Source organism: Anser anser, assembly GCF_964211835.1.
Source record: "Anser anser genome assembly, chromosome: 11".
In the NCBI taxonomy this organism is placed as follows: Eukaryota; Metazoa; Chordata; class Aves; order Anseriformes; family Anatidae; genus Anser; species Anser anser.
In genome coordinates, this window is record NC_139732.1 from 8,789,557 (window position 1) to 8,805,837 (window position 16,281).

Sequence of the window (16,281 nt, forward strand, 5' to 3'; positions counted from 1 at the left end):
TTTCTGCTGGCCCTTGCACGATGGCTATGTCTCTGTCAAAAGTGAAGCAGAATAGGACTTTACCTATTTGCCCCCTTACATCTGAGGAAGGAAAAGTAGGAAGAGGGTAAAAAATCCTCTCCAGGAATATTTTATTATTTCATCTATGTTAATAGCCTGATTGGTGCTAGGCAAGGTTCACTTGTTTATAAGCTGGGATGTGGGTTATAAACAGAAATATAACAGCATTGTTCATGCATCTCTCACTCTTGTCCTCGTGTACATCAGCCTGAGCCAAGACAGAGGCAGTCTCAAGGCAGGTCCTTTTAAATTAGACCTCTTTTCTCAAAGACAGATTAGGTAGTAACAGAATATACAGATCTATCTCAATGCTTCGCCAAACCTCCTATCCATCTATTTCACTTCAAGGACTTATTTTTGCAGAAGGATTAATGTCAGTAAGGCAGCCCCAGATAGAACTTTAAGTCCAGCAAGTTTTAGTCCAATCCAAGAAGCTTTCTGCCTTCCCCTGCAGCCCGCTGTGGGAGTACTTTTAATCCCCACGTTTACCTTTTTGGAAGCCTGACCTGGACCCTGCAGCAGCAAATGGGCCAGAGCAGTGACACTGCTGGTGGTGATGCTGTGAAGCACAAAAAGATGTAATCACAGGAAAAAAAGTAGAGAAGAAAAAGGATGATGGAGTTTGTAGTTCAGCAGCAATCACAGGAAAAAGACAGAGTGATAGATTTATAGATTTAACGAGAAAAATCACTGATACATTAACAAAAATACAACAAAGTAGACAAGTATGTAGGATTTTTTTTTCCTTTAGGTTTAACAGAACAAATAGACTAACGATTCTTTTGTTATACTAGATAATATTTTTGAGAAACAGCATTACAAAAGGTTAAACATAGAACAGATGTAAGTTATAAAATACAAGCTGATCAAAGCTCAGATTTTGAGACAGATATGTTAGCAAATGATGATAAATCAGTCCCACTAGAATTGTAAGAAGCAGACAAATATAACTGCAAGAGTGAAAGTCAAGAGTTGAAAACAGGGAAAGGAAGAAAAAGAGTGGAAACAAATGTTGAAGTTAATTCTAGACAACTTGTATAGAACATCAACTGCCTATATTCCACAAAAAGGGAATATTATCTACTGACACATCCAATTTGCCTTCAACATAGGACTCAAATGCTTTAAAATCTTAATATTTGCTTAATATATACAATTTTCTACCCATTTCCTCTTTAGTAGCTGCTCTTCTCAAAAGATTTCCAATTTCAACAAGATCTGTGCTATCATAAAGCTGTAAAAGGGCTAGAAAATTTTACAAAAGCAGGTACTAACTGGAAAGCTGAAACCACTTTTAGTCACCTTGCCGATTTAAAAAAACAAAACAAAAACTTCTTAACGCATCTAAGTTAGCACAAAATGTATAGAAATTCAGATATTTGAATGAAAGTCAAGGGTTCAAATTTCTTCCCCTTTCGTAGGCAAATAAATAAAACGCAGTGAGAAGCACACTATTTACCGAGATGTAAGTGAAACAGAAAACATTTGAAAGACCAAGAAAAAGGAGGTAATTGTTAGGACTGTCAGCAGGGGAGCACTGTGATAATTTGATCTGAACTCTGCTAACAAATCACTGCACCATTCTTTTTACTTTAGTATCTGTTTATGCTTCTACAAATTGAAACCCCACTGGCAATGCGCTGAAGAACAGAGCTCAGCACAATAACACATCAGCCTGGCGATTAGTTCAAGGTGGGGAAGGATTAGCTGACCATCCCAAACCTACAGTCCTCCTCAATATTTTGTCTTTCCCTGCTGAGGTAAAAGGGTGCAGACATATGTAAGTAATAAACTAACAGGCTTCCATCTACTTGAGGTTGAGTGGAAGGAATGCAGAACAAAACTATAAAAAAAATAATAGACAAAGGGGCAGTGAAGACTTGGGGGAACTCAATACCACATCTGCTAAGCTATGCTGGGATGTAGCACCAGGATGCCCATAAGTTTTTAAAGATATAACTATGCCTTTTTGTGATCTTGCAGCACACTGTTCTGGCCTAAGCATGCCAACATTTAGAACTGACACGAGATCAAAGGGCTGATAAATGAGAGGAAAGGGGATGTTTGACCCACTAAACCATATTCTACAAGAATTCGAGGCTTTTTAAAGCAATAAGAAAAGTAATACATTACTGCATCTTGAATATATTGTGACATTCATTTCTAAGAAGCAAAACTAATATCTAGATCCATTATATACTTTCATGCATATATATGCACAGACATACATATGCGTACATATGTTTATGCTTATTTTGTGAACATATTTTACATCATAAAAAGCTGCTGGAATTTTCATTTCTAATGAAAGTTATATTAAAATCATTTGGAAATGAACTTAATTTGAGGTGCAGATATTTATGGTTCCAATTTATTACCAGCAAAATATGTAACGACAGCAAGGAACAAAAACACAAGGAAATTGAGCACAGAGTTGGAAGTTGAATAAAGCAAAATAAGTTCTTTTTCCCACTTTAACATCTACCACTGCTGAATTCAAGGGCAATTTCATGATCTAAACAAAGCCAGAGTGATTTGGGCCATTTATTTCACCAGGGCCAGGATTCCACCAGTATCACCAGTCTGGCCATACCATCAAGTCATCAGAAAAGGACTATGAATCTTTTTCAGTAGTAAACACTCAAACTCAGCAGTTTTAAGATTTATATTTAACAAAGATTATACCGATAGCAAATGCTACACGTGTGAAGTGTATGCAACTTTGAAAATTTCCTATATTCTGAGATATTTCTCTTCAGTGTCACATCAGGGGTTCATATGCCCTGTTGTTAAAGGAACAGACACAACCAAACTCCCCAGCATTGTGTTCTGCTATTATCTACATGAATGCCAGATGAGGAGTCACCTTGCTCCAAACTGTGTGCACAGAAGCAAGCAGTACCATTGTCAGTATCAGAGTCACACTGAGTGACAGCCCCTGTGAAGATTTCCCAAAATATACAAGAAATCACACCTGGTCTGTTGTTAGTCCTCGTATCTCTCTTTCTCATGCCAGTGAGGAGTCTGGGAAGGTAGCACAGTGTGGAAATGGCTTTCCTTCCACCCAGCCCCACCGATGACTTTGAGGTATCATGTACTCTCCAGAGGAGGAACTTGGTATCAGCAGTTCCTGTGCTAATCTCTCATAAGAGCTTTAGTTGCTCAGCACTTTTGGAAATCAAGTTAATAACTACTAATGACATAGAAGGATGACAACTGACTCTTCACGGTACTCCTTATTCAAGCATTTTTCAAATAAAATTCAAGTGGAAATTCAGCTGGGTTATGTGAGAGGATTGCTGAAAAGGATCCAACATCTTCAAAAAACAGAGAAATGCAATTAAATTACATTTGGATGCAAAAGCCATGAGATGTTCTGGTTCTCCAGAGGATTCAAAAACATTCTCACAAATAAGAGAGCTATATAAATGCACTGGGGCATGAGGAGCAGCTTATACAAAGGTAAAATGACACTTGAGAAGAGAAGGCTGAGAACCTGCTCTCCTCTTAAGTCCACATGTAAGGAGAAGCAACTGGCATCCCTAGTTTGGGGTATTTCAACACTCACTGATTGCACTGCCTAGTGCGGGGATGTTGGCACTTTTTAAAATTAGCTAGTTCTGATAAGAGTTATCGCAGCACAGAGCTCACCTCAGGTTGACCACCTCCGTATTTCCCCAGCTTCCAGGCCACTGCAGCTGTTCTCCTGCTAACGCCTGGGCTGTCTCGTTTGGGATGTAGGGCGAACGCGCCTGGGTAATTACAAGGCTGCACCCATCAGCATGTAAATCACTGTGTAAGAAGAAGTGGATAATCAGTACGTGACACTCCTGCTCCTCAGCACAGACAGGGACATCGAGCTACGGAACACTGTTTTCTGTCTCAAACTGTTCTCGTCCTTCCCAGCTCGGTCCCATGTGCCAGCCAAGCTGGATGTTGTAATGCAGGCAGGGAGCTGGTGACATCTGGGAGTGGGGAAGGCAAGCAGGCATGTCAAAAGATATGCTCAGAATCAATTTTTAGAAGTGGGTAAAAATAACGTTGTTTGACTCTCTACAAAAAAGGCCAGGCAGGAGGGAAGTCTCTTTGTAGACAGATCTGGGTAAATTTGCATCTTGTTGTCAGATGCACAGAACAATTAGTTGAGAAAGTGCAGAGTACGCCTACAGGTTGTAGATGATGTTATTTCCACATCTGCAGAACAAAGATCAAAGCACTCAATAAAAAAACATCAGAAGACGTGAGAAATTACTTTGCAAGAATTCGACATTTTCTACCAAGCCATCCCCCTAGACCATCAAGAAACGTTAGTAATCACCTGCGTATATCAAAGGAGCAGGTCCGAGTACCGAAGCCATTCGGCTGCAATTACAAACACATCGACTGTCAAAGGAAATCCAGATACAGTACAAACAGCACCCACCTACTAAAGCTTCGTATTTTAATCCCAGCAAATTCGAAAAGAAAATTACTGCCAGAAACGTTAATATTCAGAAACTGGAGAATTCATGAGTGAATTCTGGGCAAACGGGTTATTTACTCTAATAGTACCAGGAAACTGTCTGTCAAGTAAGTAGATGACAAAGTCAGAGATGCTGTTTCCTTCTTAGGGATGTTTCTTTTTGTTTGTTTTTAAGGGGACAGAGCAGACTTTTTTTTTTTCGCTCCTCATATGTGGTGGCTGTCCTGTTTTGCTGCCAGCTTTTAATTCCTTGGTTTTCACAAAGTATTTTTCATTAAGAGGTTTCATTTCACTGAGGTTTCCATGTAAAAACAAAATATCTTTTATTGATTACTAGATTCTCAATGGTAAAAATGTGTAACCGAAAATGATGAGAACGTAGAGGGACGGAACTGATGTGGCAGGTTTCCTGCCAGGGCACGCCAACGCGACGGACAGACTGCTTACCCTGTCTGCCTTCGGGGACAGATGGCTTCGTTTTGGACACAGAGGAACATCCATAAAATTAACACTCACTACATGTTCCTTGGTAAATAAATGTGCTTTGATTGATGAAGAAAAACTGCAAAAAGATCTTACAAAATGTTCTTTCCCAGTCCGAAAAACTTCTCTGCGTTTTGAACTGGAGCTAGCTCCTACTTCCAGCCCACAATTCCAAGGCAGCCAAGTAATTTAATAAATGTGTTTTAATGAAATCTTAAGTGACTTGGTTACATTAAAATCCAGTTATTGCACAACAGAATTGTTGTATTCCATGGGAATACAGTACAGATCTTAACTGATGTGAAAACACACAGATTTTGTTTAATATCCTCTTAATCCTGCCAATTTTACTAATAAGATTACTAAATAAGATTACTAGTTGTCTAAAAGGCAACTAAATAAACTGTGCTGTTGACACTTAAAACAACAACAACAGAAAGAAGAAAAAGCAATCTCTCTTGAAACATTCTCTTCCTTTATTATGGCCCCAGTCCAGCAACGGGACTACTTATGTGCTTAAAGTTAATTGAGTGCTTAAGTGCTTTGCTGGACAGTAGCCTGCAATAACATAAATCTAAGTGGACAAATTATTATATACAAGAAACTAGCAACAAAATGAAAATAATTAAACAACTAAAGCTGTTCGTGGGGATACTTGAGCTCCACATCATGATGCAAAGCAAGTATTAATTTTGTATATCTCAGTTTTGCCATAGTATTTCAGAAGAACACATACCTTTCACTGGTTTTGCCTTTCCACTTCTGAACTTCCAGACAGAAATTTATAAAGCAAAGCAAACCCTCCTGCCAGCTCTGTATTCTGATAGGTATCGAAATCTAAATTTGTAGATCCTGAACACTACTGAGCTAAAGGATCGGTCTTTGGGAGAATGATTTGCAACAGTACGTTTTCACTAGAGAGTGAGTATCATTGGAAGGGTAGAAGGAAATTATAAAAGGAAGTGAAATGGGAAATTAAAATATCAAAGTAAGAGGGAAATGGGATTTAATGGAGCATTTTTTACATTTCATCTTTTGGGTATTATCTGAACATATTTGGACTTCCTTTCTCCCCTATCAGCCAGGCCTCTTCTTGAGCCTTAATTTTCATTTAGTTTTTATCTCTGTCACACAGTCTGCCTTTATAGAGTCTCCTTGCTCCTGCTCTAAGAACATTCAGACTAATTTCCTTTTCCCTTAGCCATTTATCTTTCCTACACCCATTCAAGTCTATGGATGCATGCATCTTGAAGGAGGAAAAAAAAAAAAAAGCTGACTGCATATGTCATAAATGTGCCCAGGAATCAAAAATAGCTTGGGGATTAAAATCCATCAACACCGCACAGTCCAAAGCAAAGTACCCTGGCTGTCTAGAAAAGCAAACAAACAACAACAAAAAAAAGAGCTAGGTTTTGCAAGAGCATTTTTCCCAAATTCTCTGTCCTCCTATAAAAATACCGCCTCTTTCACACAAAGCTGCAGCTTCAAGAGAAGAACCCTTCCCCAGAACTTTAGGTGGCTGTTAGCAGGGAGGGTTGCTGTACAGGGAAGCTTCAGACTATCCAACACTGGGCAGTCTGAAAGGTTTGTAAGAGGCCGCATCAGACTTACCGAGCACAAGCCCTTGACTGGTGTGAGTACAGCAAACGCACCGCTGTGCAGTCATGCAAACACGGTCATGACTTAAAGATATTTCTGCTCCTCTTGGTAAGAAGAAAGTGTATGTAGCATTAGCTATTTCCTCAGAAGTGAAAGCTACCAGACACACGATGTAATTTCTGCTATTAGCATCACCTATGTAGGACAGCACAGACAGGAATAGGATCTGGGGCGATGGGAGCCCCATGCACCCTTCCAGCCATCAGTAGTGTTGTGGTTTAACCCGGCTGGCAGCTAAACACCACACAGCCGTTCGCTCACCCTCCCCCCTCCCTCTCTGGGATGGGGGAGAGAAACGGGAAAGTGAAGCCTGTGAGTTGAGATAAAGACAGTTTATTAAGACAGGAAAATAATAATAACAATAATAATAATAATAGTGATAATGGTAATAGTATTAACAATAATAATGTGTAAGAAAACAAGTGATGCACAATGCAATTGCTCACCACCCGCTGACCGATGCCCAGCCTATTCCCGAGCAGCCGGCCCCCCCACCCCGGCCAGCCACCCCTATATATTGTTTAGCATGACGTCAGATGGTATGGAATACCCCTTTGGCCAGTTTGGGTCAGCTGTCCTGGGTCTGTCCCCTCCCAGCTCCTGCTGCACCCCCAGCCTGCTCGCTGGCAGGACAGAGCAAGAAGCCGAAAAGTCCTTGGCCTGGTGTAAACACTGCTCTGCAACAATTAAAACATCAGCATGTTATCAGCGCTCTTCTCATCCTAATCCAAAACATAGCACCCTACCAGCTACTATGAGCTACTTAACTCTGTCCTAACTGGAACCAGGACAAGTAGCCCCGGCACGCTTTGGGTGCTCTCCCTCATCCGGCCGTGAGGGCTAGGCCAGCTGGCAGTGGAGGCAGCTCTACCATCCTCACCAGCTTTTGGCCATCAGCAAGTCTCCTTGACATGGGGAATGCTCCCAGACAGACCTCTGACGGGTTTGCAAAATAAGCGTGGTGGACTGGAAAATCTGGTCATGTGTATTGATTTCTGTATCGTGTTACAAATGCACTGGCTGTGCATTGTTCTGGGGCCTTGGCTTTTCTCCAAGTTAGAACTGTCAAGATTAGCCACGGAGTATTTTCATTCAACTTTCTAAACATGTAACATTGTGAAATTGTGATTTTTTTTGTGTGTAAGAAATGGATTTTCAAGGAGATCTGTGAAAAATGATGGTACCTTCCATGTTTAATGCAACTAAAATTTTCAAGGCCTTGAGAACCATGTGGTTTGAATGAACAAAAATTTCTCTTTTTTCCCTCACAACTCCGCACTGCCATCATAAATCAGATCAAGTAGCCTTGCCTTTAAAACTGAGGAATTAAAGCATAAAAATTAAACACCGAGGTAAATTCCCTATAATTGTCTGCACCCCAAACAAAACTCCCTCATGGTATACATAGTCACATTTCTTCAAGCTAGAAAAAATATATACCTAAGTACATTTAAAGGAATATATAATGAGGAGGATCGATAACAGAGCTGTGAAGCAGGCCACGAGGTCACTGTTTTCATGAGTATTTCAATAGGGATCTAGTTTCACACAACAAAGAATATGAACTTGCGCGAGCTATTGCACACCATTAACAGCTAGAAGTCATCTCCAGAACATCACAGCTTCTTAGCTTCTTCCACTGGAAAGTAAAGAAATTGAAGTGTCTGTTGATCCTGCACGACATTAGCAAGATACCAGGATTTTTTATTTTTTAAATAAAATGCAGATTTTCTTCTTTAGACTTCATGGTTTCAAAACTCTTTTCAAAAGCAGGATGGCTTTTAACGTTTTGTCATTATCAGGAAGCTGATGTTGGATAAGAACGATAGTATGAGAGACCAAATTTAAAGGAAGACGTTACATCCTTTACGAAAGCAAACTATACTGTGTAAAAAGAGAACCATTTCAAGCAGAGAACCCATTATTAGGTCCAAGAAAAGCAACAGATATGGAGCTTAGGGTACATTAAGGACTGCTCATCTAATGTCCGTGCTGTTGTTATCAACTTAAAAAAAATAATAAAAAAAGAGGGGACAAAAGTAACTACAACCTGTGGAGCGGAGAAGAGGCTAATGGGGACAAGGTGTCAGACTGTCCATGCTGAGCACAGCTAAGGACAGACAGCACCTACACAAAAGTGTGAGTTAGTAGAAGATGACTTGGGGAAAATTACGATGGCTGAAAAAAGACAATTTCTGCCCAGTCTGTGATTGATTCCCCCTGCAAACCCTGCCCTTCTGTAGGGTACTATTTAATTCTACATCATCCTCTGCAGCAAAGCTGTTTTAAGGAATTTGCTTTCTTCTCTCAACCTGCCTACTCGCCTGCACACATGCACTGCAGCACAGCCCTGCCATCCAGGCTGTGCTCCTGTAACAGTGCAAGCGTGCGTGACACCACTGATGTTATCCGGAGCAAATGAGAACAAAAAGCCCTTCTACGCCTCCACAACAGGTACTTGGGGAGAAAGCAACAGGTGAGGTGGAGAGAAACCAAAATGTCACATTGCATCGCTCCCAAATGGTAAAATTCTCCCCAAAGGGTTGATTTGTTAGCAAGTACTTGAGATGAGCAGACACAATTCGTTCGTGTCTGGCAGCATTAACTAATTACTAGCTGCAGACAGGAAGCACAGATGCACTGCGTGCCATACCGGCAGTACAAGGCGTGTTCAGCAAGCAACAGCACGAGGGAAAGCACAGATCCATAGAGAACGTACACTGACAAACTTTCAGTGCTTTTAATTGTTCACTTTTTAATTGGTATTATCCTAACAAGAAGAAAAAGGCTTTCCTCAGGAGGCTGCAGAATTATATTTGCCTGAAAGCTTATTCTTCAAATAAAAATGGCTGTTCATAGAAAGTCTATTAGTTTCTTCCTTCATCCCACTGAAATATGTTCTATCCCTTGGGAAATAAATTTTAATTTACTGTAATTTTTCTTGAGGTTTTTCACTTAGTATGTCAACGTACACTTCTCCTTCTTCCTCTTTTTTTTTTTTTTACTTTGTGTAAAGACCAAGCTTTTTATAAATAGAATTAAACACGAACAAATGAAAAACAAATGAGTTAAAATCTTAAAAATAGCTGAAACTTTTATGGGGCATTCTTTCTAACACTTTTAATTTTAATTCAGTGTTCATGTCGCCATTTTCTAAACAGCAAAAAGGAAAAGAAAACCTCCTAATAAGTAACATAAATTAAACAAGCCCTGTTAATACTGCCTACTGACCCCAGAAAAGCTGATGTGAGAACAGAGTCCACATTTCTTATACAGCCATGCTTATGCACTCATTCATCTGGGCAAAAATCAGTGGTTTCAGGCGGATGAAAGTTCCAGCAGGGTTGTACCCAGCACAGCTAGTACTTGGTATGCTTTAGGTTTCGCTTCTAGTTCTGTAGTACTTACTGACTGAATGAGTGAGCGAGTGAATGAAGATGGCCTTGGTATTTAGAAGTGCTGAGCATGCAAAGTGGCAATGCAAAGAAAGCAGGCAGCAAAGCATGAATATGTGAATGTAAATTTTCTTTCTCATGATCAATATGGCAGCCAACCAACACAAAGCTACACGCTGCCAGGAGGCTACTGCAATGAGAGCGGCAATAATACAGACAGAAGTGATAAGAGACAGGGCTCAGGACACATAACCAGTGGTCACTAAATGCATAGCACCACTTTTTTTTGTATTTAACATAAATAAAACAGAAGAATCATAGTTCACTGCCTAAACTGAATGGGACTGGGCTCCATGCTAAAGGGCAAACCTAGCCAGAACTAACAATTCAAGAGAAAACGCAAAGGTAAACTGGGAAGAGGTTATAAAACTCTGCAGAAAGGACTGCTTTCTCAAGACAGCCGTGTCTGAGCTTCGAGCAAAGTAGTGTCCAAGGTGGAGCCAAGTGCTGTGGGAGAAGGGAGCCCGAGACAGAAACAGCCACTGCATGCCAGGATGGGCAGAGCTCTACGTACGTGCAGCACAGAGCCAGCAGCACCTGCACGGTGCACTGTGCTGGGACAGTGATCTGTATAGGAGTAGGGCATCCCTATGTCTAAATGCTTCTCTTGTGATACAGTTCCCTCAGACATTTCCTGAAAGCTCATCCTGAGCTAGTTCTGTGCTCACCTTACAGATCCCATACCAGTCCTCATCCTCAGCACCTGAACTCCGCACTTCTCAAGGGGCAACATGTCATGTTTTACTGAACTCCAAGCAGATCAGATCTACTGCATTTCCCTTGTACACAAAAATAAATTAGAAAAATCAGCTACCTTATGCAAAAAAAAAAATGCTAACTTAACTGGTTTGGGTTTGGTTATCTACCACTGATGCTAGCCTAGTTTGCTTTGACTTCAAAACCTTCAATTGCGCTTTTTTCAGTTTAACTTGCTTACTACTGAGACCTGACTCAAAAACTTGCAGTTTCGCAAGTTACTTCTACTCCTCTCCAATATTCTTAGATGCTGACACAATATTTCTTATTCTGTCATTATACTAGTCCTCTCTCCACATGATAGAGCTAGTAAGAAAGCTGTGCGCCCAGCTCTGCGATACGATGCACTAATTCATTCTGTGTTTTGGCACAGGGCTCCTCTGGCACACTTAATTTGATTATATTCAGCCTTCAAGTTTTCCTCTCACTTTGGATGCTGTCATTTCTACTTCTGTAACTGCATTCACTTAACTAGCCTTCCTTCATCTCATTTCTAACATGCTCATTCCTGAAAATAAGACAAAATAGTCATCTGGTAAGGTAGCATCATTAGGAACTTGACGATGCTCCTAATACAATCTGGAATATATTCACACAATCTGCACCTTTAACAGCAAGGTGATGCATATTTTTCTTTACAAATATATATGTAGATACAAATATATATTTGGTAATATTAACATTGATCTCCCTCTTAGAAGTAGCTACAAACTACAGAGCAACAATATGCTAGCAAAAAAAAAAAAAGTAATCTCTATTACTAAATTACATTCAGTTCCCTCCTACCCTGTGCCTGTACGAGGTAGAAAACAGTAGTTAAAAACATGTCTAGCAGCTAGCATCAGCTGCATTAGCGCATGTCATGTAGTGCCTGCTGTGTTTTATTAGACAAATATAAAATTAACAACAGAGCTATAATGATTTCCTAAACTGGTTCCAACACAAATTTCCAATTTGAGGTCAGATGTATTGCCTAATAAAGTTTTACAACAGCAGTCAAATAGTGGTACTTAGCTCCCCAGAAATACAACTCCTAATTCACCAGAATTAGTTTTAAGACTGTTGTTCATCACATAAAACAAAAATAAATATTATTATAGCTTTACCCAAAATGCTCAGACGGTAATATCCAGAGAAGATGGTGTTGGGTTACTTTCACTTCAGACAACACAAATAAAGATACTTGATATATTTACATTTGTAGCAAACATGCACTATAACATCACCATTATTTGATCTGATGCTTGTAAACTGTCAGTTGGAAACTGTTTGGCAAGTATACACTTGGATTACATTGCTTACAGAGCATGAAACTTAAGATAATAGGCTACTAGATTTTTGCACTGGTAAACCTTTTGTCTTTGTGATGGAGAAAATCGAGGCAAATAAATAAGTTTCTAGCATATCAATAAATTAAAACCGAAGAGATCTAGTTCTAGGTTAGTGAAAACAGAGATGACAGCAGGATCTGTTCCACAATAACAAAAGAGTTCATCTTCAACAACTGTTGCTTGACACATTCAGGAATCTGGTGCTAGGCATTATTTTAGGTCTTTGTCAGAAACCAGTGGTGAAGTCAGAGAGTCAGAAATTGTACGAAGAACAATAGAAATGTGAGTAGAATTTCCATGGACCTGTATTTAATTTATAAAAAAGATATTTCAAACATTTAATCATGTCTGCAAAGCATTATTTTGAACATGTCCATTTAAAATAGTAAATTTTATATAAAGACTAGTAAGCTGCCCAGACTGGAAAATCAAAATCCTCTCCCTAAGGATAAGCCTAATCTAACTAAAAGCTTTGTACAATAAAATAAGGAAGGCTCATAATTTTTTTCAATATGTTCTTAAATTAAGTAAGCTAAGACTAGGACTTTGTTAAGGACTTCCTTCACCCACCCCAAAAGACCGCAGGATGCACAGATCCGCTGCAGTTAGTAGATGCACTTTCTGCGGGGCTTTTTTTTACAGATCAGTCCCCAGAAGTGCTCTGCCACAACAGGACAGCACATGCTGCTGAACCAGCACCACTGGCTGGCAGGGAAACTGAACGGGGTTAAACATTTCTGACATAAGGCTACCTCTTTATTGCCATAAATGGTTCGTCCTCCCCTCCATAACCACAGTGATCATCTCAAGGAGGAGAGGAGAGGAGGGTGCTGTCTGGTGGTTAACAGTAGAGTGCCCAAATAACAATAGGTTGCACAAACTCTTCCAGTATGTGCTTGCTCACAGAGTATTTTGGGAAAGCCCTTCTCCTTGTTTCAGTGATAACACTAACCTGTGGGTATCGCTGAGCATTACACAGCACCTGAACCGAAGGAGGAACGCCAGCAGCCAGCGTGATGGAGACACTGGTGGGTCTGCTTGCAACACCACTGACTGCACTGCTTTGCCTTGTGATGTGCTCAAAGCATGAGGAATTTATGGTTAAATACAAACTGCAGCTCTGGCTGAAATAAAAAAGATTCCATTACACTAAAAAGACTTAATAAGGAACATTTAAAGTCATTGCTGGGTCATCTCATATGTGTCCTGTTTGGAGAGGCCAAACTCATATCGCACAGTGGGGTATCCCAGAGCAAACATATTCATGGATTTTATGCTCTCTATATTTTAAGTGGGAATCTGAAATAGAGTACAAAATTTTCCAAATCGTATCAAATGACCACAATTACGTCTGTACACACACATTACAGAAACAGACACATACACCAGGGGTGCAAGCTTTACACAGGGCCTCAGCATCACATAACAGACGCTCTGTGGATCTTTAGAGTTTGTAAAAATCTGATCACAAACAGCTAACGAAGCACAATCAAACATCTCAATTACTTTCAGAATGCTGAAGATGTTCAGCAGCAAAGAATCACGTGGTTGGTTTCAAGCAGCAGAGTATTTGTTTAACGATCCCATATGCCTTATATCACTAACTGTGGCTTTGTGCTGTTTTTCTAACTACTGACTCCTATAAAACCAGAACACGAGATAAGGTTATACTGCTGGAGATTAGCTTTCCCTTCTCTCCTCCTTCCTCCTGTGCTCCTTCTTCCCAGTTACAGACTCTTTGGGGTTTCATTATTTAGCTTTCCCCTCAGGCATGGGGAAAACACCATTAGAGCCATTTTACAGGCAGCAGGATTCTATAAATGAGGCTCTTATTTAAACAGCCTCACACAGAGCTGATGTCAAAGTTCTCAGCTATTTACAGGTGACATCACACGAGACGCCTTCTGAAGCATAGCCAAAACAAGTACCATGCACAGATTAAGTTTTCTTGTCCAACATACATCAGAAAACAGTCATTCCATCCTCACTTCACCTCACCAAGCTGTTTCTTCAAGGAAATATATGACAGAGCTGCATGGCAACTTTTATTTTTGGCCCTGGAACAGGCTAGACCTTGGTTCTCCCTGAACAAAAACTGAGCAGACATTTGTGGGGACAACTATTATCTTTCTCATCAGATTTTCCAATCCCTACTGCAAGCCTGCAGCAAACAATGAAAAAAAAAAAAAGGATGGGGTGGGGGGGATGAGGTCTGATAGCAGCTCTAGACAGACATGGCTAAATAATCACTGTTTAATTAATCAAGATCTGACAGTGCCACCAATAGTGATAAGCCAGGACGTGAATAAATTACTTTTGTCATTATATTTCTTAGAATCCACCTGAAACATACCAAAGGAATAAGGCCCCAGATCTTTGGGGTTGAACTATATGTAATATCCAAGTAAGTACCACATATATATAAATATATAATAATTGGGGTGAGGAACAAGGACAAAATTGTATTTTCCAAGGTCAAGCAATTTCTTAGCAACTCAGCTTTCCAAACTTACAGTAATAACACATTCTTATAGGTAGTCCCATTATTTCAGTGGAACTGCTCACATGAAGGACACGACTGCAGTGAAGCCATTTGCAGGATAGGGCCCTGAGTTTTGAAACCTAATGTGTGATTTACACAATACACACATGCTTTGAAACATCTTTCTATTCCTCTGTTAGATATTAATCCTACATAGTAAATTTTGCCATTTATTAGCATACATTTGGAATTTATTTTCTCAATGTTTAATCACGCATAGCAGTCATTAGCATATATGAACACTCCTTTTCTAGAGCAGTTTGTGTAGAATTCTCATTTGGGTTAATTACTATGTAAGATAGCTAAATTCTAATTAAAATTCAATGGCACATGTAATGATAAAAATTTATCAATACAGGGTCCTTTTCAGCAGTTACTTTTATTAAATTACTTCATTGTTTATTTCTTGAAATTGGGATTTTAAATTAGGCTGGGTTTTTTACTGCCATAATAATGGTTTCACTAGGTTTTAACTGCAATTTTTTACTCCATATTTTAAGGGAATAAATGCCTTCCAAGTTTTGTATTTACTCATTTTTGGTTTGATATGGCTTTAAAGATCTATATTAATCTCCATCTCTCAGCACAAGGTGCAGGAGTTTGGTACCATTCAGGCTAATGGCTAACATCCATTAACTTCAGGGGAGCTAGGAGCCATGAAGCCAAATAGCATAGATCAAATCTCTCTATCGATTAAAACAATTCTTAAATGAGAACTCTACTATTTTCCTTATACTACTAGCCAGTACTATAGCTGTAAAGACCAAGCTTAATTAGGAGCAGTTAGTGCTAACCATCACTGGTGCAGGGCTGAAGGCAGCAGCCTCTGCTGTTCCTCAAGCTAGCTCCAGTGCTGCACTTTTAGAAGTCACCACCATGGATGTTCACAGGTATTTGCATAAATATCTAGCAGCTGAGAAAAATACTTTGCTCCCACAAACATTCTTCTACTTTTAGACAAATTATCTACATTAGGCAAATCTTACAGCTTAAAAAAATATGGAAAATATTTTATTTCGTTTGGGTGGGGTGAACTGTGCATAAAGAATGTTTGCCAGGTTCTGGTCTGAGCTCATGCTTTGCTCACTGCATGCAGGACGAACTGCTGGAAACTAAACGTGCCCTAAACAAAAACAAAGCCGAGCAGCAAAAACTGTTTTCTGCTGCATTAAATGCAGAAGGCTGTTATTCTCAAACATAAAAATGACAAATCACCCTTTAATCAAGTTATGGTTAATAAACTCATCCAATTTTTGCTTAATCATGTTAATATTCAGACATGTTAAACAGTAAATCCCTTCAGGCATGCAATCCTGTTTGCCAAGTTTCAGCCTACAACAAGGTGTAAATCTCTGAAAGCAGCCCTTTGGAAATGCTGACAAACCTTTGGCTGTTGTAGTATAAGCTGGAATCTCTGTAAAACAAAGGGAAAGCACAGCTAAGTTTCTCTACTAATTTCTGTTCTGCCTAAGATTCACACAAGGTAATTCGCCCATCCTAGATTTACCCCTTGCAGAACCTCCGTTGCTACAC

The 16,281-nt window shown here is 39.7% G+C and overlaps 1 protein-coding gene across 5 annotated transcripts in view; it reads right to left on the bottom strand.

Annotated features, from left to right (window-relative positions):
- Positions 1-16,281, bottom strand: part of LOC310905613 (uncharacterized protein) — a 140,362-nt gene that overhangs the window by 74,958 nt on the left and 49,123 nt on the right. For 3 of the 5 annotated variants that reach the window (XR_014589160.1, XR_014589161.1, XR_014589163.1), the window contains one exon: positions 3,712-3,852. The exons of the other annotated variants lie outside the window; for them this stretch is intronic. The gene's annotated coding sequence lies outside the window, so the exon portion shown is untranslated. The remainder of the gene's footprint in view (positions 1-3,711; positions 3,853-16,281) is intronic. 5 annotated transcript variants of the gene reach the window in all.